At 45.5% G+C, this 21,348-nt stretch overlaps 1 protein-coding gene across 3 annotated transcripts in view; it reads left to right on the forward strand.

Moving 5' to 3' along the window:
- LOC138497642 (polyamine-modulated factor 1-binding protein 1-like) overlaps window positions 1-21,348 on the forward strand; it is a 2,990,269-nt gene that overhangs the window by 1,052,172 nt on the left and 1,916,749 nt on the right. The gene's annotated exons all lie outside the window — the stretch shown is intronic.

Here is a 21,348-nt window from a genome sequence, read left to right on the forward strand (position 1 = left end):
TGTCACATTTGTAATTGTTTTACTGTGGGAATAGTCTTATATAACTATTATTTAAAAAATCATCTAGATTGTCTCCGGCTGTCTTGCTGCTAGGCTGCCTGGGGAGTTCCTTGTGCACTGTGCAGTCCCTCTGTTTATTTCTCTCCCCCCCTGCCTTCATGGTGCAAGTTCAGCTCCCCTATCTACTCTAACTGCTATTATATCACCCATCCTACCTCTCTCTTGAAGCCTGGAAGGAAAACATTTAAAGGGATGGTCTAGTAAAAATTTTTATTTAAAAAATAGATAGGCCACATAAAAATAAAATATTAGCATCCTCCGTTTTAAAACTTCCTATGTAAAATTTTGAGCTATTCAAGCTCAAAATTCGAAAAAGCAAGCACAGGGGCGCAGCCATTTTGTGAAATGGAGGCCCTCCTGTGCTGGCTTTTGCTTTTGCGGCACTAATGAAGGAAAAGCCAGCCAGCTGTAGTAAACAAAGTCTACCGCTGGGTGGCTTTCCCTTCATTAGTGCCGGGACTTGGAGGACGCGGACCGGAGACCAGAGCAGGAAAGCTGCAGCTGAATCTCTGTAAGTGCTATTTATTTTTTTTACAAAAAATAAGCACTAGCTGCGGTTTTTTTTCTAAGTTGTCCGGGCTGGAGGAGCCCGGAAAACTTAGAAATAAAACCGCAGCTTTAAAAACATTGTATTTATGTTTGCAGTCGCTTTTGAAGCCACCGTCTCTACATGCGATTAACGGGGATCCGTGTCGGATTTTTCTACGCCCCTCAAGGGTGAAGATTTTGTCGAGTTACGCTTCTTGGAGGATTCCAGAAGTTTCTGCGGCTTACCCGAACATGGCCCAGGAGAAAGGAAACTCGATGCCCGGAAAGCTGTTCACGGTCTGCCCTGGATGCCAGCTACAGAATGTGTTCAAGGAGGATGAGTATTCGAAATGTCTCTACTGCCTTCATGAGGACAAAACGCACGTGGAGAAGGACTGTGCGTTTTGCAGGAACATGTCGGAACGGACCATCAGGGACCGACACCTTCGTCTCTCCAACTAGATGGAAGGAAGGAGTCCGTCAGGTGAGAAGAAGAAGAAGAAGAAGTCCGAGCGGTCTTCTAAGTCCTGTGAGGGCGCCCCAGCGACAGGGGCCCAACAGAAGACAAAGCACCGCGAGTCCGGGCTCTTCGGCTGCCAGGCAGGGCGCGCCTTCCCCGGCACCATCAACCACGAGCCAACGCTCTGGTTCGGGGAAGAGGAAATCTGAGAACCCGGGTAAGCCTCTGGAGAGGCCCCGGTCGATCTCAAAGGATTCGGCCGAGGGGGAGCGAGGCGGGGACCCTCCCCCCAAGGTGAAGGCCTCAAACGCGCCTAAGGCGGTAAAGGCATTGATTCACCAGGCCAAGGCCTCTATCGAGAGAGTCGTGGCGGCCCTGGCGCAGCCTGTGGAGGCTACACCAGTGGAGGCGACCTCGGGGCCCAGAGTCTCCCTGCCTCCGCGGAGGGAAGCCTCTTTTGGACCTATCGAAAAGACCCCCGTGAAGACCCCGGCAGAAAAAGAGGGGGGGCCAGTGGCCATTGTGGACACGGACACAACATCCGAGGAGGAGTTGGCAGAAGTCCTAGAGGGCCTCGACGAGGGCGTCGAGGAGGCCCGTCCCCATGGGGGTGACAATGAAAGTGACGGCGGCACTGGCGAGGGTCCTAGTCAGCCGTCCCTCCCGTCGCTTCCGGAGCCGCAGGATAACGCGGCGGCCATTTTATTGGCGATACAATCCTTATGTTCAGAGATAAGGACGAGATTGCCCTTGCCACCGACGGAGGAGCCGGTACCAGGTCGGGCAGAGGAACCAGAGCCGGTCCCGGCGGGAAGCCCCCCGAACAAGAGAAGATGGATCCACCCAGCCCCGCCTTCTCAGCCCTCACGGCCTGCTCGGCCTTTACCCACATCTCCCGTCCCTGGGGATGACACGGGAACAGACATGGCCACGACAGGTACCGACGACGACGACGGCGGTGACGACGGGGCAGAGCTCCCATCACCAGCCCGGGCCTCCCCGTCCGATGAGATCGGATCTTTCCACGCAATGATCGCCAGGGCATCCAAGCTTTTTCAGCTCTGCCCCGAGGAGAAGGAAGGTTTCCTTTACCAACAGCGCGAGGCCAGGAAGTCAGTCCTCACCGTGCCTCTGCTGGATGACATCTGGGACGAGGGTCTCTCCCTTCTCAAGAACCCTGCTACGACGCCTGCCAAGAAGGATCGGTACGAGAAGAAGTACCGGGTCTCTGACGCGGCCCCTCTGTGCCTTAGGGCACAACCTACCCCGGACTCGGTCGTCTCAGCAGCGGCCAAGAAGAAAGCGGGGGGGGGGTCGTCGGTCTCAACGTCAACTTCCCCGCCGGACGGCGAAGGGAAGAAGCTGGACACAATGGGACGACGAGTTATCTCGTCGGCAGCAACGACGATTAAGGCAGCCAACGCCCTCGCGATCGTGGCCCACTAAGACAGGGAGTTATGGTTCAAGATCGCCCTCCTGTTGGACTTCCTACCGGATGACAAGAGGGCCGAGGCCCTGGAGATCTTGCAAGAAGGTGAAGTGGCGTCGGACCACGCCATTACGGTGGCAACGGACATTGCCGACACCGGTTTACGCCAGCTAGGCAACAGCGTTTGCCTTAGACGACAAGGTTGGCTCAAGGCGACGGATTTCCGCCAGGATGTGCAAGCCAAGGTGCTGGACATGCCGTTCGACGGGAAGAACCTGTTTGGGAAAACGGTGGACGAGTCCCTCCAAGCCATCAAGGTGGACACAGAGACCTCTACGGCCCTAGGGGTCCTCCGGCAACGGAGGCCGTCCTTTAGGAGCGCCGGAGGCAAGCAGAGTGCCTCCAAGGGATTCGGCTTTGGCTCCTCTACGTACTGCCAAGCGGCCCGCTCCTCGTCGCAGGAAGCCTATAGAGGACAAGGCAAGTCGGGGGGGAACCCACCGTCATCGCCAGGGAGGCCAAGGCGGCTAGGTGTCCGCCAAGCAAGATTGAACCGACAGCGAGGTCGGGCCCCCACCGAAGAACCACAGTGGGAGGCCGGCTGGCGAAGTTCATCAGCGTGTGGGAGTCCATCTCCATCGACCGTTGGGTGCTGGACGCCCTGGACCAGGGGCACGCCCTAGAATTTCTAAAAAAGTGCCCCCACATTCCACCCGTGGTCAGGAAGGAAAATCACGTCCCTCAACTACTCTTGGAGGTGAGGGCGTTGCTCAGAAAAGGGGCCATCGAGCTCGTCCCGAAGAGGCTCTGGGGCTCCGGAGTATACTCAAGGTACTTCCTAGTAAAAAAAGAAGACAGGAGGATGGCGCCCCATCCTGGACCTGCGACAGCTGAACAAATGCATCAAGACACAGAAATTGCGGATGGTCACCCTCCAGCACGTGCTGGGACAACTGGAGGAGGGCGATTTCCTGTCGTCGTTGGATTTGGAGGATGCGTACTTCCACATCCCCATTCTGAAAGGTCACCGAAAGTTACTCAGCTTTGTGGTCCAAGGACGGCACTACCAGTTCAAGGCCCTCCCGTTCGGATTGAAGTCGGCACTCAGGGTGTTCACCAAGTGCCTCGCACCGGTGGCGGTGCGGCTGCGCCTGCAGGGGATCCACGTCTACCCCTACCTGGACGACTGGCTCATCCGAGCAGGGACAAGGGAGCTTGCCGTGGATCACACAGCAAAGACCGTCCAGCTGCTCTCAGACCTGGGATTCTCCATCAACTTTCCCAAATCCCACCTGGTCCCGTCGCAAGTCGCATTGTTTCTGCCCCGGCGTGGGAACTCAACGTGGCATTCGGCGCCGCTGAAATTCATGTCGTGGAAGACTGCGTTTCTTATGGCCATCATCTCCGCACGACGACTGAGAGAGATCCAGGCCCTATCCTGCAAGCCTCCATAATTGACTTTTCATGACACAAGGGTGGTGCTGAGGACACACCCCTCGTTTATGCCCAAGGTGCCGTCGGACTTCGACCTCAACGAGCCCGTTGTGCTACCTGTTTTCTTCCCGTTGCCTTCGTCTCCGGCCGAGAGTACTTTGCACTCGCTGGATGTGATAGAGCGCTGAAGTTCTACGTGGACCGAACAAAGAGTTTTCGGAAGACATCACAGCTGTTTGTGAACTTTGGACCTGTGAACCAAGGGAAGGCTCTCTAAAAGGCTTCCATTTCCAGATGGCTCTCCGGCTGCATCATGCATTGTCATCGGTTGGCAAAACGACCGTTGCCCGGCCGTCCGAGAGCCCATTCGACCAGAGCGATCGCTGCTACCACGGCGTCCTTGTCTGGTGTGCCCCTGCTTGACATCTGCAGGCGACGGACACCTTCACGAGATTCTACTGCGTCGACCGGGATTCCAGGGAGGAGTCCAGAGTCGGCCAGGCAGTGCTGCGCAACCTGTTCGCTTAAGGTGAGCCTGGTGGGGAGGTAAGAGATGCTTAATGTTGAGTTTTATGTAATGCTTAATGTTGAGCCTTGCCACCTCCCGTGGTTGTGCATGTGTACTGCTATGTATTCTTATATTCATGAGCATGTGAATCCATGCCAGACCCCATGCTGGAGAAGGAACAAGTTACTTACCTGTAACTGTTGTTCTCCAGCATGGGTCTGGCATGGATTCACATGCAAACCCTCCCTCCTGCCCCTCTACGGCTCTTCACTTGGTCATACTGCCACTTTGCGTGCTACCAAATCTGAAGATGGCTGCCAGAGGCAGGACTTAGGGAGAGGGCAGTCATTGGCTGGAGGCAGTATGACCGATAGACCAGTGATTGGTTACTACTGAGAAAGACAGATCAGAAACGAAACTGATACTGATTTTTTCTTTACCGAGGATTCCCAGCCTGACGACGGGGAATATTCATGAGCATGTGAATCCATGCCAGACCCATGCTGGTGAACAACAGTTACAGGTCAGTAGCTTGTTGCTTCCTTCCTTCTCACCCTCCGTGGCTAATGCTCCCATCTGCCGCTGCGACTGGCGGCCTGGCCCCTTATGAGTCTTACAGGGCACCAGGCCCTCTTTGACCAGTCTATACCAGCACTCCCTCAAACCAGTTCTATCCTTCCAGGCCTCCTTCCCTCACTAGCCTAGTAGGTTGGGCATTCCTGCCGAGTCTGGTCCACCCCCATCCTCACTCTTAGACAGTGGTCTGCCCCTGGCATGCCCTGTCACTTGCCCTCTGGGCTCCCCCCCCAGCACTGGTCTAGCACCTGGGCTCTTTCGTCCTTCTTCCCCTTGCATTTTTATGTCCCCTTCCCTGACCTTCACTTACCACTGACCCCTCCACCACTCCACTTCCCTCCCCTGCACTGCTTGTTACTGCACTTGCGCGATCCAAATGTCACAAGGTCTAGTAGGACTGTTATTGTTGTTTATCTCCCCTGTCCCATCCCTGCCCCTTTTTATGGTCTTGTGGTGCCTTGAAACACCATGTTCGATATATAGTGCGACTTTTAACTATTCAATAAATAAATAAAATGCAGCCACTGTCGACCACTAACATTCCATAGTCAACCAACCGTCTGTGGATAAGATCACTGAAAACAGTGGTTGCTCAGTGGCATCTTGAACATTGGTATTTACTCATATCTAAAGCTATTTCATCAAAAGAACATGTCTTTTTAATCTCTGAGCTTAAATGTCCTCCTCAATATCAAGGGTACACAACGGGTAATGGTTGAGCGGGTTGCTTTCTCTGCATCTTCTGTCTCTGAGATTAAAACTCACAATCCATCTTCTAAAAATATGAAGGGAATTACAACCACCCTTAAAAGTGTAAAAGAAATGGAAAACCCCTGTTTTCTTAAAATGAACTACGTGTACCAGAATCCCTCAGACTGTGACGAAGAAAAGAGCTGAAGAGACATGCAAAAGTATAGGAAAGGCAAGCAGGCCTAACAGCCTTTGCCAGGGTCAGGCAATTAACAATAAGGGCCTGCACCTGAAGTCATTTGCTCCACCTGAGAGGCATAAAAGGCTGCAGCAGGAAGGAAGGAGCAGTAGGAAGGAGCTCGAGGCTGGCAGTTCACAAGGAAGTGTGCCCACTTGAGGGATGCTAGGAGGAGAGAAGAGCAGATAGCACCTGCAGGTTCTGAGTTGGTCTGTGTTCACAAACCCTGTCTAGCTGTGGCTGCACTGAGAGAGACTTGAAGAAGTTAATGGTTTCCCCAGGTGCTCCTAATAGCTGTGACTGTAGAGCTGTGGTCCATCTGCAGAAGCAAACTGAGGGAAGTAGGGGAGAAGGAGACCCTCCATGGTCGAGGCCGGATCAAAGACACCCGTGCTGCAGCGTGGTCTGGGTTCCAAGACTTCCTGAAGTAGTAGTAGCAGGAAGAAAAGTAGGGAAGTGGGAGCCGCCCGCAACCGTAGTGTTTTGGAGCTGCCGTGGGAAGTCTAGACAACAAAGAAAATGAATCACTCAGAAATTTAAAACAAGTTAAAGTGCTTGCGTATAAGGAAAAACCTTCATTTTCCATTGTTGTACTGAATTGCTTTAGTGTCGCCTGTTTCCTTTTGAGAGGGAGAACGCCACTTGTAATCACTCAAAAGGTAGTAGCTGACATTCCCGAATTGTTGCACGACTATTTACATCAAAGAAAGCTCATGTGAGAATGATGGTGATCCGCGATTCACGTTGAAGCCGCTTTCTGAATGAATGAATGAATGAATGAATGAATGAATGAATGAATGAGAACACAAGACTTTAAAGTTGAAATTCTCCATCAAAGAGTGGTCGCGTGTACCTAATTTTGTTTTTCAAGTGAAACCTGAATCTTGTAACATCCAGACAAAGTACCTCTTAATTGTAGAAGTTGCTGAAGTAACACAAAGAGCAAGCATTACCCAAGCCAGTAGAAAAACCCTTTCTAACGTGAAACCTGCCCTAAAAAGAACTAAACACCTATATGTTGAAGTTTCCAAAGTTTTTACCAATCCAGTGTCCTTTAATAGAAGGGTGACCAGGTTATCCAAGGCTGGAATGGTGGCAATACAGCTTTGGGGTAACTGCTGGACTGAAGAAGGTGTGCATAAACCTGGGGAAGGGGTGCTTGTTAAAGGAAATAATCAATCTGTAGCGCTGAGACTGTTGCCACTGTAAGAAGCAGTCTAGAAGCCAAGGTAGATTCCAGTAGTAGCTGTAAGACAGACATAAGAGGCAAAGAGGCTGCCCCCTTCTTGTTGCTTAGAAAGGAAGAGTGTCTTGCATACCTGTGGCTGTCGAAAAGTCTTGTCTTTAAGTTGTCTGATAAATCCTCGAAATACCAAGCAGCAGTAGAACTGGCAGGACTCTGGTTGTCTATAATATTGTCCAAAAACATTTTATTGAAGGTGTTTGAAGCAGTAGTAATTAGCAGAAGAGAGTTGTCAAGAGGGAAGCAACCCCCTTAGAAGAAGCATCCTGACAAGTTTCCAAAGACACTACAAAAGTTACAAAAAGAACAGTTGTTGAAGCAGAAGTGGTACTTTTATTTTGAACTGTCAAGCTTATCCTGGAAGGAGGTTATCCAGGATTACCATTGGTGCCATTTTCTTTGTGGAAATAGGAAAGGGAACTTTTCAACCAAAGGAGGAAGAACTGTTAACTGTTACCAGTGGATTTTTGTTGATGAACTTTTGTTTCCTTTGGAACTTTTAAGAACTGTTTCAAGACTTTACTTTTCTTTATGAAAGACTAGCTGGAGTACCCGGTGTTGCCCCTGTCCTAATCGAGTGGTGTCTCATGTTCCCTGGAAGATGTTGCTCTTGTCCTCATGTCGGCAAGTCTTGCTTCTGTGCTCTGGCATCTCATTTGCCCTGAATAAAGTTGCTCTTGTCCTCTGGTAGGCAAATTGTACTGTTTGTTGTTGTGTTTCAGAAGCTCTAGATATTGATTTTCGCTTTGGATCCGGCAGAGTTTTTCCAAGTGATGTTCGTTTTTTGTGCTGCATGTTTCAGTCACTTAATGGCTTCAGCACATTTGAGGAAATCCCAAATACTGATGGTAAAGGACCAAGTTAGCAAGCTAGCTTCGTTTGCGTTACAAGCGTATTGTTTTCTTTGGAGATCTGATGGGAAAGGCACCTGATGTACGATAACATGGGCGCCTCTTGCTTCTGGACATAATACACGCATTACAGCGTGAATATTCACTGTAATCTACAGTACAGCGGGATTACTCTCTAATCTAGGATGTGAACCATGCACGATACAGTACGTTGATGTATTGTTTTGAGGACTGTCTTTTTCTGATGTTACAAAATATATTTATTATAATGCACTGTCGTAGTTCATTGAATATATAGAAATGTTTCAAATATATATTCAAACAAAATGTATTATAAAAGACTCTGGACGCTAAATAGGGCATAATATCAAGAATTTCTGCTACCTTCATGGTGCCAAATGACAAATTTAACATATTATCTCTGATTGCGCATCAAGTGCACTATTTATTATTAAGATAACACATGGAAGGTATAAGTCATAAAACACACTCTGATTTACTCCATGCCCGTAACCTCACTATAAGCGGAAATATGTAATAAAAACAATGACGTGTGCATGTGTGGCGTAGGACGTCGACATCTGATGTCACGGATAATACAAAATAGAGATAACAATATGCATCCCTCGCGCCATGTGTAGCACAGCCTTCTGCTGCTTGAGATGTCCTTGAAGCTAAACTAAGCTTAGCAGAGGTAAGTAGATGGGGATACGCTCAATTTTGGAGTTTGATTTACCGTAGTACTTATAAAATCAGGATGGATATTGGATGAATTATTGACAATAAATAATGTGGATTATCACTTTCCAGGACTTGTGTTACTGGGAAATGATCCCATTGAATTTAAGAGAAAAGCACTCTGTGGTGTGAAGCGATTGACTAAGTAGAGCAATATTCAGGATTTCGTGATGGGCCTCATTACAATTCTGGCAGTAACCCTGCCGGTGCTACCGGCGTGTTGCCGCCAGACTTGTAAGATTTACCTGCACCTAGCTTGCTGGTAACACCGAGGGATTACAACCCTGGCGTTCCGGAATTCAGTTGCCGGTAAATTGTAATTCCCCATTCCCATTCAGTCCCATAGGACTCAATGGGAATGGGGAACACAGAAACACTGGCACCATTAATAACAGTGCCAGTGATTCCATTACGGCTTGCTTACCGTGGCTGCTGTGTCCGGCAGGGTCTGCCCTATCAGGCACAGTGGCTCCGGCAGGCAAACCTGTACTGTGCCGGTCCGGAAACAACAGTGCTGGTAGGCTTACTGGCACCGTTGTTTCCAGACCGGCACAATTATGAGGCCAAATATGTAGTAGAGAACTAATTGGTTGTACCAATGTGAGTTGGGTATGATTTCATTGTGAATTTTCAATTTGGATTAGGTTATTCAAGGAATGGAATGAGATACGAAGTAGGAATTTAAATCACATTTGGTGAATCTGAAAAATGAATTGTAAAGAAACAAAAAATTAATAAGCCCATATTGAGGTTATTACAAAATAATGGATCCTTGGTGGTGGACATTAGATTACACTGGTCCATTGAAAGTAAGGTGCCTTTGAAATAACTAGTGATCAAATGAATAAGAATAGTTATAAAGTAGCCCACAAATTAACAAACTGAATTCTTTAGTGAAATGAACTGTTGTTGAGAGTATCAGTTTTTATTAGTTTTTGTGTTTTATTTTCTTTTTCCTCCTGTTCTGACCGGTCATTGACCTGACTGTTGATTTGTACGTATGTATCATTGAATGTATATTTTGCTTATAATGTTTATGTTCGAATTAATGTTCTATGATAATTTGTTATCCCTGAGGAAAGTCTGAAGGTGAAAGGTCGAAACACGTGTTGGCAACAACTGTAAAATTGTCAAGACAACTGTGGCAACAACTTTAAAATTCTCAAAACAATAACTTTAAATTTGTCAAGGGACAATAATTGCAAAAGAAAAAGGATATAAAAACAATTTTAGCAAAAAGTTGCATTGTTTGAAGCGTATCTAATGGTTTAGTGTCTGGGGCATTGGGAAGGTTTAGACCAAAGAAACTTAAGTAAACTGTACCCTTGCCATTTCCCCATTTGGAGTGGGGTGATAAAATTAAAAAAAAATGTTTTAATTCCCTTTCAACATGCTTTAATAAACAGTTTCGAACTGTATACAGTAGTAATACATTTTAAAGGAATAACCAACATATCGAACATTTTGCTCCAGACACTTTTCCAAATTGTCTCCTCCTAGTACCTACTGTAGTGAAGCGGGGTGACCATCAGTAAATGAGGGTGTCTACAGAGTACATTTTTTGCATTCAAACATGAACTACAATCTTGCCCCCCAGGCAAATGAGTAAACCATGCAAAATTTGGTAGCAGTGGGTTCAACGGTTTGGATTTGGACACACACGGACACACACACACACACACACCCCTTGCCCCAGACAAAAGAGGAATCCGTGCAAAATTTGGTAGACGTGGGTTCAATGGTGTGGATTTGTATAGCCGGAAAAACATACACACACACATATATATACATTCAGCTTTATATGTAAATATTGACTTTGGACATTCCTGGAAAGGCATCGACCGAGGACAAGTGGAAGCTGCCCATGTCGCTGGTTATTTGGTAACCATTTCTTTATGTTGTTTATGATTTACTTTGAATGTTTTGTTGTTTAGTGTGAGGGAGAGTTTTGTGTATGCTAGAGGTTTGTGTATGCTAGAAACACTTGTGTACAGGCACGTTATAAATGACTTAGTATATCATATGCTAGGCGTTTTTTCACTAGAACCTAGTATAGGTAGGGAACTCCCTGGTAGAGTAGGCTTAGTTAGATTTTCTTTGCATTTTCATTTATTTATAAAATGTCAAATACTGAGAACACTACAAGTAGTTGTCTGCCTCACATTACTGACCCCTCACATATACTTGCAGCTCTATACACTGCCTCTGCTGCCTTTTCCCACGGTCTCTGACCGTCTGCGAATGGTGGTGGCGTGGGGTTCCTTATCAATAAGGCTCTCACCACTTCCCCTTTGCCCACTCTGGCATTACCATGTCCTCTTTTAAGTATGGCACTGTGCAACTCCTCCTGCCTGCTCCTCTCACTGTTTTCGTCTCTCTATCGACCCTTTAGCCCTCTGATCTCCTTCTCAGATGTGAACCTTCTTCTTAAGTCACTTTACACTGTTGAGATATCTTCTGATATGTTGCTCTTTTCACTAAGTGGCCATCACAAATGTAACACCCCCGATAAACAATCCCACCCACAATCCGGAAGAAAAGAAACAGGCTTCACTAGGAGTCATTTTTTTGTTTTATTAAAATAGAACCAATGTAAAGGTGCCCCCCAATTTGTATGCAAGGGCAGTCACCACAATAAGATACTTGGACATTGATCGCTTTTTCACGCAATTAGAGTTGGTCTGCTTGTGAACATCTTGCTAACCGATAATACACACATACAGTCATACCCTCAGCCTTGATATCATGGCCTAGAAAATGTGCTTTAGCTCTGAACCACTGTGCTTTCTGAAGGGATAATTGTGTACCTGCATTTCTTAGTTCAGTAAATGCATGGAGGCTCTCCAACAAGTGTTGTTCAACAGTTTTACTTTTAATTAGTATGATATGTTAGGTTTATATCGCCCAAAGCTGCCATTATTATGGTCTCCAGGCGATCTCGTGGTTCTGGGTTCGTTAGGGGAAGAAGAGGTGAAAGACCGACATTGTGCTCAGCTGTTGATGTATGTAGAATCATGAGTAACTGGCGTTTGTGCATGTGTGGTTTGTTGTGTATGCTGGAGGTGTATTGTTGCGAGATGTGAGGCATCCAATCTTTGATTTGTCAGGCGTTTGAAGCTAGTAGAGTGGGGAGGGATTTGTGAGTTGGTTTGAGAGGATGTGCAATTTATGGCAGTTTAGCAAGTGGGTTTTCACTCTATGGTCAATGTGTGGTGAGTAAGGCTGGTTGAGGAGGAGTTAGTGAGTAGGTTTTGGGTATTGAGTTGTGGAAACCCTCTGGGCACGGTGCAACTGTGAGATTCATCTTTGTTGAGGCATCAACCTTCACACTGGTATGCGAACTTCGTATGGCACTGTTGAGTTTGTCTGGGTCTGGAGAACAGAATATGCAAAGCTGATATTGTAGGGATTGTTTGGGGAATCTGTATCTGTCTTAAGTGAATGTGTTTTTCTTGACACACTGGGGTATAATGTTAGGCACATTAAGTTATCTGGGTCCTGTCAATCCACTAACTTAGGAGTTTGAATTTGAAATGCCTTTGCGGAATGGCTTGGGCATTGTATGGAAAAAATGTGGCCCCCCAGAAAGACATGACCAGTATCTGGTTGTTGGTCTGTTTCTATCCTGGAAAGTTGAATAGCTAGGTCTTTAGTTTTTTCCCAAAAAAGCCAGGTGGTCCTGGGTCATTCCATAGTTTGGCTATGAGGATAGAGAAAGCTGTGCCTCTGACTTTAGTTTCCTGATAGTGCCTTGTTTCTATGAGCAAGTCAGTACTTGATCTCAGAGTTTTTCTTGTCCGGTACGGGGTGATTTTTTGAATCGAGAAATTCTGCTCCCTGTCCATTTACTGCTGTATGTGCGATGCAGAGAGCCTTGAAATTGGTTCTTATTTAACCAGTAACCAGTGCAGACCTCTTATGGCTGGGGGAAGTGTTCCTGTTTAGTCTGAGGATGATTTTTGCCACTGTGTTTTGTGAGGTGGTGGGCGTTCCTAGGTATAGGCTATTTGCACAGTCTACTCCCGATAATAACAGGGAGATAATGACAAGGGTTTGATGTGGAGTGTTAATGTATGGGAGGATGCCTCTTATTAAGTGTAGGTGGTAGAAACATGTTCTCACTATTGCATTAACCTGTGGCTCTAGAATGAGACCAATGTCCTTTAGTATTCCCTGGTTTATTTTTAAAAGTTTTTTTTACAGTTGAGGTTTCCCTTTGTATTCCCATTCCTTGGGCCCAGGTGAGAGAGGTTTGTGTTTGGTTGCCGTTTTGTGGTGTGATCATTTTTTCTGTTTTGGTTGGGTCTAGTTTTAGGTTATTAGCCATCCATAGGTTTATCTTGATGAGGCATTTATTAACAGCATTGTCAGCATCATTGTTGGTTGTCTTCCTAAAAATAAGCTGTGTCTCTGACTAGGAGTAGCATGTGAATCTGTGTGTTTTGATGAGTTTCATCAGCAAAGCCATGTAAATGTTAGGGAAGTGGTGAGAGACTTTTTCCTTGTGGTACGCCAAAGCTGATGTTTCTCGTTTTTGGGTTGATCGGGGTAGGTGGTTCTTTGGGTAGGTAGGTAGGTTCTTTTGGTTCCATCAGGAATGATTTTCGCCATTGTAGTACAGAATTCTGAAAGCCAGATTCAGAATAGGGTTGTGTGTCTGATCATGTCAAAAGCTGCTGAAGTGACTGTAGTGAAGCAGATGTCCACGTCACTTATGGAGCCCAACCTCTCACCTCTGTCATACTGGAAGAACAGCAAGAGAGCGCTTTGTTTGACACTTCGTATTATCCCAATACAATATTGAAGGTATATGAGATGTTTTGTGCTCAGACAGCTAATGAGCCGAATGTCCAAGGTTGGTAAGAGAATGCCAACCAATCAGGAGGGTGTATGTAATGATGGACCATACATTGTTGCATGGACCTATCCACTGCTGGTATTATGTTATCTGTATTTTTTGTAGTTGGTGGTAATGCAAGGCGTGCCTACCTGATAAGGGGCATCAAATGTTAACAACACTTATACAAACTAAATGTATAGGTTTTGCTTAACCAATCCCTACACCTAGTAGGTTTTTACTGCTAGCCACATAGGATGATGTAATAGCTGACGTACATTTTGTGTAACTGAAATGCATTGAGAGTATGTGAGCTGCAATCTGTTTGTTCACCAGGTTTCCCTACTTTATGGAACTGATAAGAAAGTAGTATTTTGCCATCTTCCTTGAGTCTGTCCGGTTCTTTGGGCCCGAGATGGTTTATTTTGGTAATCCCATTCGGCACTTGGAACACTCCAGGTGCTATTGTACATTTGGTAGCGGTGCAGATGGTTCAGATCCAGACTCTGAGTGTCCTGTGGAGAGCCTAATAATGCATGTAATTGAGACGGTTGGCAGGGGCCTCTTTGAAGAAATTCCTGTTCGGTCCCCACAGGCGCACCGCGGACTGAATGCAAAGTGGTCGATTGGGGAAGAGTCGGTACTGAAGGGCTCAAACTCCGCAACAGACATAAGTAGAACATCGAAAGTGGCAAACAAAAGGGCAGGGATTGAATTACATGTGTAAATATATATAAAGTCAGGAAAACATAACAGGATTCATTTAAGTAGAGAGATACCTCAAATGCTTATTCTCAAGGGGATAGAAGGGAATGCATCACACTTTAAGATGGAGTATTAAGATTAGGATTCTTGCGGCAAGGCCAAAGAAGGATGCATTTCACACTCGAAAATGAAGTAAAATGTGGATGAGATACTTTTACTAGAGAAAGTAAGAAAGAAGATTGTATAAATTGCTGTGGACATTTTGTTTGTGCTTATCAATATATTAGTGTAAGGATTTGATTTGTTAAAGACCTGCGATTTTATTAGTTGTGATAATTTAGATTGTAGATTGGAAATGATGATAATAATTTGACTGCTTATCAGACCCTTAAAATAAGCAATTAGCACCACTCATCGGAGGGTAACAGTTGAGAAGAAATATAGCAAGATAGGATTCTTAGATTGTCAATGATAAAACAGGATAGTGAGAATCTATAGAACTTTAACGAAGACGCAAAGAGAATATTATTGTGTAGGCTTGGAAAGATTTTTTTGCAAAGATTCTGTGAAGAATTGGCAGCGATTGATAGTGCTTGTCCGAATTGATTGTTGCAATATATGAAGTATTGTGAAATAGGGAAAGAATAATGTTGATGTAAAGCTAATTGATTAAAGTAATAGCATAATAAAAGATATGTTAAGTATTGACAGTTAAAAACGACTTGTTATCATGGGGGACACTCTCCTTATACACCTGTGCAAAACATTACTGAGGTACACACCTAAGATTAGGAAATATCATGCTGAATGGCTAAAAGGTACAGCTGATAACATATGCATGCCTTGGCCTCAAGAGGGTTCCCTATCAAGAACACTATTCAACATATGACAACATATGTACATGCTTTGTACACAGGGAAAAGGCTACAAAACAGGTTAGCTATTTCTGAGCTATAGAAAATGTATCGGAGCAAGAAAGAAGACCTGGCCGTGAAGGAGTTGATGCTTAATCAACATGAAGGGGAGGGTGCAATGCCCTCAGCTCCTCTTTCTCCTTCTGAGGACCAGAGTACGATCAGTGAGAAAAAGGGATTTGATCCTTTAAAGGAGTTAAATGCATCAGTGGGTATATTAAGCTGATATATGCAACACCCCCACTTAAAGTAGTGAAGATAGTACAGAAGAAAGTAAGATTAAAGGACGCAAATATATGTCTGTATGAAAGGAACAGGAGGAGTGTTGTGAAAGAAGGGACAGCAGGTTGTTAGAGATAGAGGAAGAGACCAAGAGACAAAAAGGAGGGAACAATAGAGCCAGTGAAGTGACAATTGTACAGAAGTGTGTATGGAAGAACAGATATTACTCAAATTAGACGTAAAGGGTATTGATGACATTAAAGAAATAGAGGAATGGGAAAGAAAGGAAAAGGAACGAGAAAGGGCATACAAAGATGAGAAGGACAAAGAGGAAATAAAAGGAGGAAGGTATGAAGTACATGAAATGGAGAGAGATGGAAAAGATGGGGAGAAGAAGAAACATGAGGAACTAGAAACATAGCGATTGAAAGAAAGTTCCAGAGAAGAAAGGAAGAGGAAGTACAGAAGAAATAAGGAGTAGGGGACAAAGAGATGATGAAATAGATGTGATATACCAGTTGGAGAACGAGAACAATGGGAGGAAGAGAGAAGGTCACAACAGCCCCTCGAGGAGCTGCACGAGATACCTGCAGTACCAACTTGTGTTTATGAACATGAGGCAGAGGGCATAGGAAAAAAGGGAACTTTACAGGCAGATGAGAGGAAAAGATGGTTATGAGACAAGAGGGAGTATCCAAGGATCCTCACTGAGAGAAACAAGAGGCAGATTGGATGGCGTAATGATGGACCAGCATAGAATGCTGTCCCTAAGCAGACTAGATCTTGATGATGAGGAAAGGGATAACAGCCATACCAGTTGTGGTATAATGATGTCAGACAAAGAAAGGAAAGATAATGAGAGAATGCAACCAGAAGGCACATGTGGCTCTTCGATCGACCCAAACATAGAAAGATGGGTAAAGTGGTCAGATTTGGGAGAGCCGGAAGGAAAAACACCTGAACCTATACAATATCCCGAACCACTACAAGGCCAGACACATAGCGTAGGGGAAATGTCCCCGCCTTATGTAAGTAGATTAAGGTAATTGCCAGGAAGAAGAGTGGGCAAACTAGCCCCACCTGGAAGACGAGCTTGGGTGGATACGATTATAGAACAGGATTTACACAATTCCTGTTATTAGAGAAAGGGGGAAGGAGACCAAAGTATATACCGTGGTCGCAGATGGATAAAGATCATTTGAAATGTAAATCGCCCAGTTTGACTTCAGGAGCGGGTAAATGGATTTTGAAGTTTTGAAGAATGACAGCGGGAATGACATTAGCAGTGGGCAACATAAAAGGCCACCTAGCAGCTTTCCGAAGATGGAGAGAGCTGACATTTGGAGAGAGACGAGCGGGATATGTGAGTGTGACAGCACCGAACATGACACGTGATGGAGCGCCATTTTGTAATGGTAGAGCAGACGTATAGAGGGCACTTAGAGTACAATATTGTGATACGTCAGACGTGGGAGAGATTATGACACTGAAAATGGGTGTCAACGAAGATCCTGTTGCTTATATTCAGGAGATTCAAGAACGTTGGCGTCTTGAGACGAGAGAACCATAGAATAAGACGGTAGCATTATTTTATCATATTTATGTTAGGGATTGCCCGAGCCAGTGCAAAGGCAGATGAAAAATCGGGTAGGGATGGAAGCGAAACCATGGCCAGGAATACAGTTGACTATCTTACATCATGTTGATTGTTACAAGAGAAGAATGAGAAAAAAAGATGAGAATAGGAAGTTGAGGAAGCAAAGTTAGTTCAGAATAAGTTGTCGAAATTTGCCATAGAAGGAGCTGTACTGACGAGCAGCGAAGAGTGGTCACACACGAGTTGACGCCTACACAGACATTCAATGTAGGGTACCCTGGAGATCAGGGCGGGTGCAATTTCTGGCCATGTGATGGAGGGAAGGGACCTAGAGGATGAGGAGGTGGATTTCAAAACCCTCATGGGGGGAGATTTAAGGGAGGACAGCCGCAACAGTGCTGGGATTGTGGAAGTATGGGACATATGGCCTGAGCATGTAGAAGTAGAGGGGGCATGCAGCAGAACTGGCAAGCTGCAAGAAGCGGGGATGGGCTATTTCCCACAGTATAATACAGAACCACTGGAGTATTATGGCCAAGATCACATGCAGTATCAGAAACGTGTGCCGCAAATGCAGCAACCACAGCAGATTCTGCTACAATCACAGTTGCCACAAGGGCAACCACAGCAAGCACCTATGCAAACACAACAAGTACATAAAAAGTAAATTCCAATGCGACAATGCCACAATGGAAGGCAAAGGCAGGAGCCCCACAAACACCTACACCCAGTATAGGGAGTGTGAAGTAGTGGGAGGAAATCCTTTTTACGTGTACAGGGATGAATTTATTCCCACAATAGGAGAGTCCACAGAGTGACCTGATGTGTTAGGTACGATTTGTGACACCAGACCCCCAAGAGGAACCGAGGGTCAGGTTAACGATAGAAGGTAATACATTTTAATTTCTTGTAGACACAGGAGTGACTTGCTCTTGTGTTAGAGAAGGAAAGTATTGTCATGATACCTACCCCCGGGGACCCAGACCAAGTCCAGCAACCCCAGAAGCAGGCATCAAGTTATCCCCAGCAAGCCCAACAACCCCTGCTAGGGGCTATTTGGGTGCAGTAGTCCTGGCGTCTATGGCGCCAGGCTCATATGGAGAGTCAGCCCTGGTGCCATAGGCGCCAGGCTCATAGATTGAAACTTACCTGATGCAGACCATGCTGCAAGAGCTCCAAGCCAAAAGAGGCTTGGAAGGGACTACTTTACCTAGGGACTATTTTTTACTCTGGTGGGGCTGGGGAGTAATACTTACCTGGGACTACTTTGGAGGCTATTTAAACCACGCCCTAAGAGCAGCACACGCTTCGCATTATTCTGCATCCAGCAGCGTAACGCTCACCGTGCCTGTAAGTCTGCATCCAGTCTTCTGCCACGCCCGCCTTGAGTCTGGAGCTCCTAGAAAAGGGGAGAAAGAAGGAGAAAAGGTTAGAACAAGAGCAATACCTTTGATCCTTACCTGAATTCCCGATCCATCGCGCCTTCGAGCTGGAAGAAAGAAGTTATTTTATGCGCGTCGCCTCGCCTGCTGCAGTGCCATGCTGAACTCACCGGCCTTCGCAGCATCTTCACATTCCACCGCATCCTCCTGCATGTTCCCGCCGCACTCCGGCACCTAAGGGGAAGACAAGAACAGCAAGGTGAGCCAAGGGAATACACAGAGGCAATATTAGTTACCCCCCATAGACTTACCTGATTTACCACTGGGGGTACTATTCCTCTTCACGGGTCGGCGCAGCTTCCACTGCATCTTCGCCAAACCCCGGCCCCTAAGGGGAAACAAAAAGACAGCAAGGTGAAATAAAGGGACAAACAAGGGGCAACCTTCTCACCACAATAGACTTACCTGATTTTACCGGGGGAGGCATTATTCCCCAAGACTTCATACTTTCTCTCAGTGCCTGAATAAGGGAGAAAGCAACAGGTTACATATTGACATTATTTTATCGAACTGTGTTGGATAATACAAATTCTTACCTGAATATTACCGGTTGCCACGAGGAACTCTTCGCTAGGGTCAAGCTGCAACCTGCCAGGAATCGGATAAGAGTGAAAGTCAGACATTTGAACTATTACGAACTACATACTTACGGCGTCTTGCCGGGAATCTCGGAGTCCATATTGTTCTGGAACTCACCAATTCCTTCGAGCCAGTGAAGCAACTGGTTATCTACGCGCCCCTGCGCTCTATGCAGGATGGAGAGCTCATCTTTCCAAACCATCAGGTGAGACTATAAGAGGGCACATCAAAGGTGATCAGTGGGGAGAACAGCGGGAGTGGGGGAGGGTTAACGCTCAACTCCACGGGTGGTTAATTCCCTTTCTCCATTTGCAGAAGAATATTCCTACGGGCCAAGCAAACGAAGCTAGGTGGGCGAGTCCAGTCTGTCATCTTGGCACTACGCGTCACATTGGTGGAGGCCGCAGCTGTCAAGTTCAAATCGACGCCCCTGTGGGAGCAAGGTGAGCGTAACAAGTATCCAATGTCTGGCATCACCATGATTGCGGAGGGATTCTCTGGGGCTATGAGTTGATTCTGATGAATTAGCAATTTCAATAGGAGAACATGACGTGTATATGCCATTATAGTATTCTCGACAGACACCAGTTAATTTAGCATGACGATATCTTTTACTGATAAAGGGATCATAGGTTCCACTACAGGGATTTATTACATGAATGTAAGAGAATTTATATCAGCATTTACCGGCCGGAAGGCCTTACGATGTATCCCTTTAGACCTAGTAAATATTTTGATGACATGGCTTCCTGGATTGATAGGTAAATTGCTGAGGATACCTGATGAATGTTGGTTTAAACCAGAAGTACCTATGGATGATGAGGAAGGGCTGGTTATTCCCATAGAATTGGAAGAATTGATAGTGAGAGAGAGGAAAGGTTGATTATTCAGGGGTCAGATGATGAAAGAAGAGCATGGAGGACAGTAATAGCCCTTGATGAAGGGTATAGAGTATCAGATTTGATAGACGAGGCGTTGTTCAAAGATGAGAATTCAGACAATGAATTAGTATTTTTCGTAGGTCTTACCTATTGGATGAAAATAGAGAACAAGGAAATACCACAGAGAATGGCATCGTTAAGGAAGAAGCCAGCATTTTATGGACCAATATTCCATATGATGTGGGCCTATTTAGTGGAGCAGGAGCAGTTAAAATAAAGCTTAAGCCAGGAGCAATTTTAACATGAGCAAAACAGAACCCCGTGTCCAGAGAAGCAGATGAAGGTATATTTGAAACTATTTCTGCTTGAATACTACAGGGAATATTGGTGCCATCAGATTTCCCATGTAACATGACTGTGTATCCAGTAAAGAAATCAACGGGGGGAGGGGGTTTGTGGAGATTTATTCAGGACCTACGCTTCCTAAACAATATTGTTGAAGCAGAGTATTTTCTGTTTCCGAACCCAGCTACAATATTATGTAACAACCTAGCTACAGCCAAATATTTTACAGTGGTAGATTTAAAGAATGCGTTCTTTTCAATTACCCTTCATGAGGACTCCCAAGATTTAACCTCATTTTCGTATATAAATCAGTAGTGGAAACATACAAGATTACCACAGGGTTACTGAGTCCACATCAATATATAATGGGTCCTTCAGATGGACCTTGTTAACATACAACTGGAGAGCACAATCATTCAGTATGTAGATAATATATTAGTCTGCAGTGAGACAGAAGAAAAGTGGAGAGAAGATTCAGTCCAGTTAATGACAGCATTGACAAGAAAAGGATACACAGTGGACAAGGCTAAAACTGCATTATTGCCAAGAATAGATCCTGTATATAGGACAGTTAATCCCTCAGGAAGGGAGAAAAGTAACACCTGAGAGGGCAGAAGCTATGTGAAAACTTTACGACCTGAGATAGTGAGGGAAAATGTGCCAGTTTTTAGGCCTATGTAATTATTCTAGGGCCTGGGTTTTTTATTACAGTACATATATTACCACTTTTAAAAGGACTAAAAGAAGAACAGACCAGTAAAAGTGAGATAATATGGACAGACGAGATAACCAAACAATTTGAAGAGTTAAATAGGGTGATTTGTACAGCCTTTGTGCTATGGAATCCAGATAATAACAAAAAGTTTTATTTATTCTCACATTCAAATGGAGTGGTGATGACAGCAGTCCTTACACAGAAGACAACGTTAGGACATGGACACAAACGATTAGCTTATTCCAATGGGATTTTAGACTCTGTAATGAGGGCATTACCCCTGCAAACAAGCATTATTTGCTGCTGCTTTCGCAATTCAAAAGGCTGCAAGGATTACAATGGGGTGCTCCATGACT

Source organism: Ambystoma mexicanum, chromosome 5q (genome assembly GCF_040938575.1).
Source record: "Ambystoma mexicanum isolate Mex_15411 chromosome 5q, UKY_AmexF1_1, whole genome shotgun sequence".
Taxonomy (NCBI): domain Eukaryota; kingdom Metazoa; phylum Chordata; class Amphibia; order Caudata; family Ambystomatidae; genus Ambystoma; species Ambystoma mexicanum.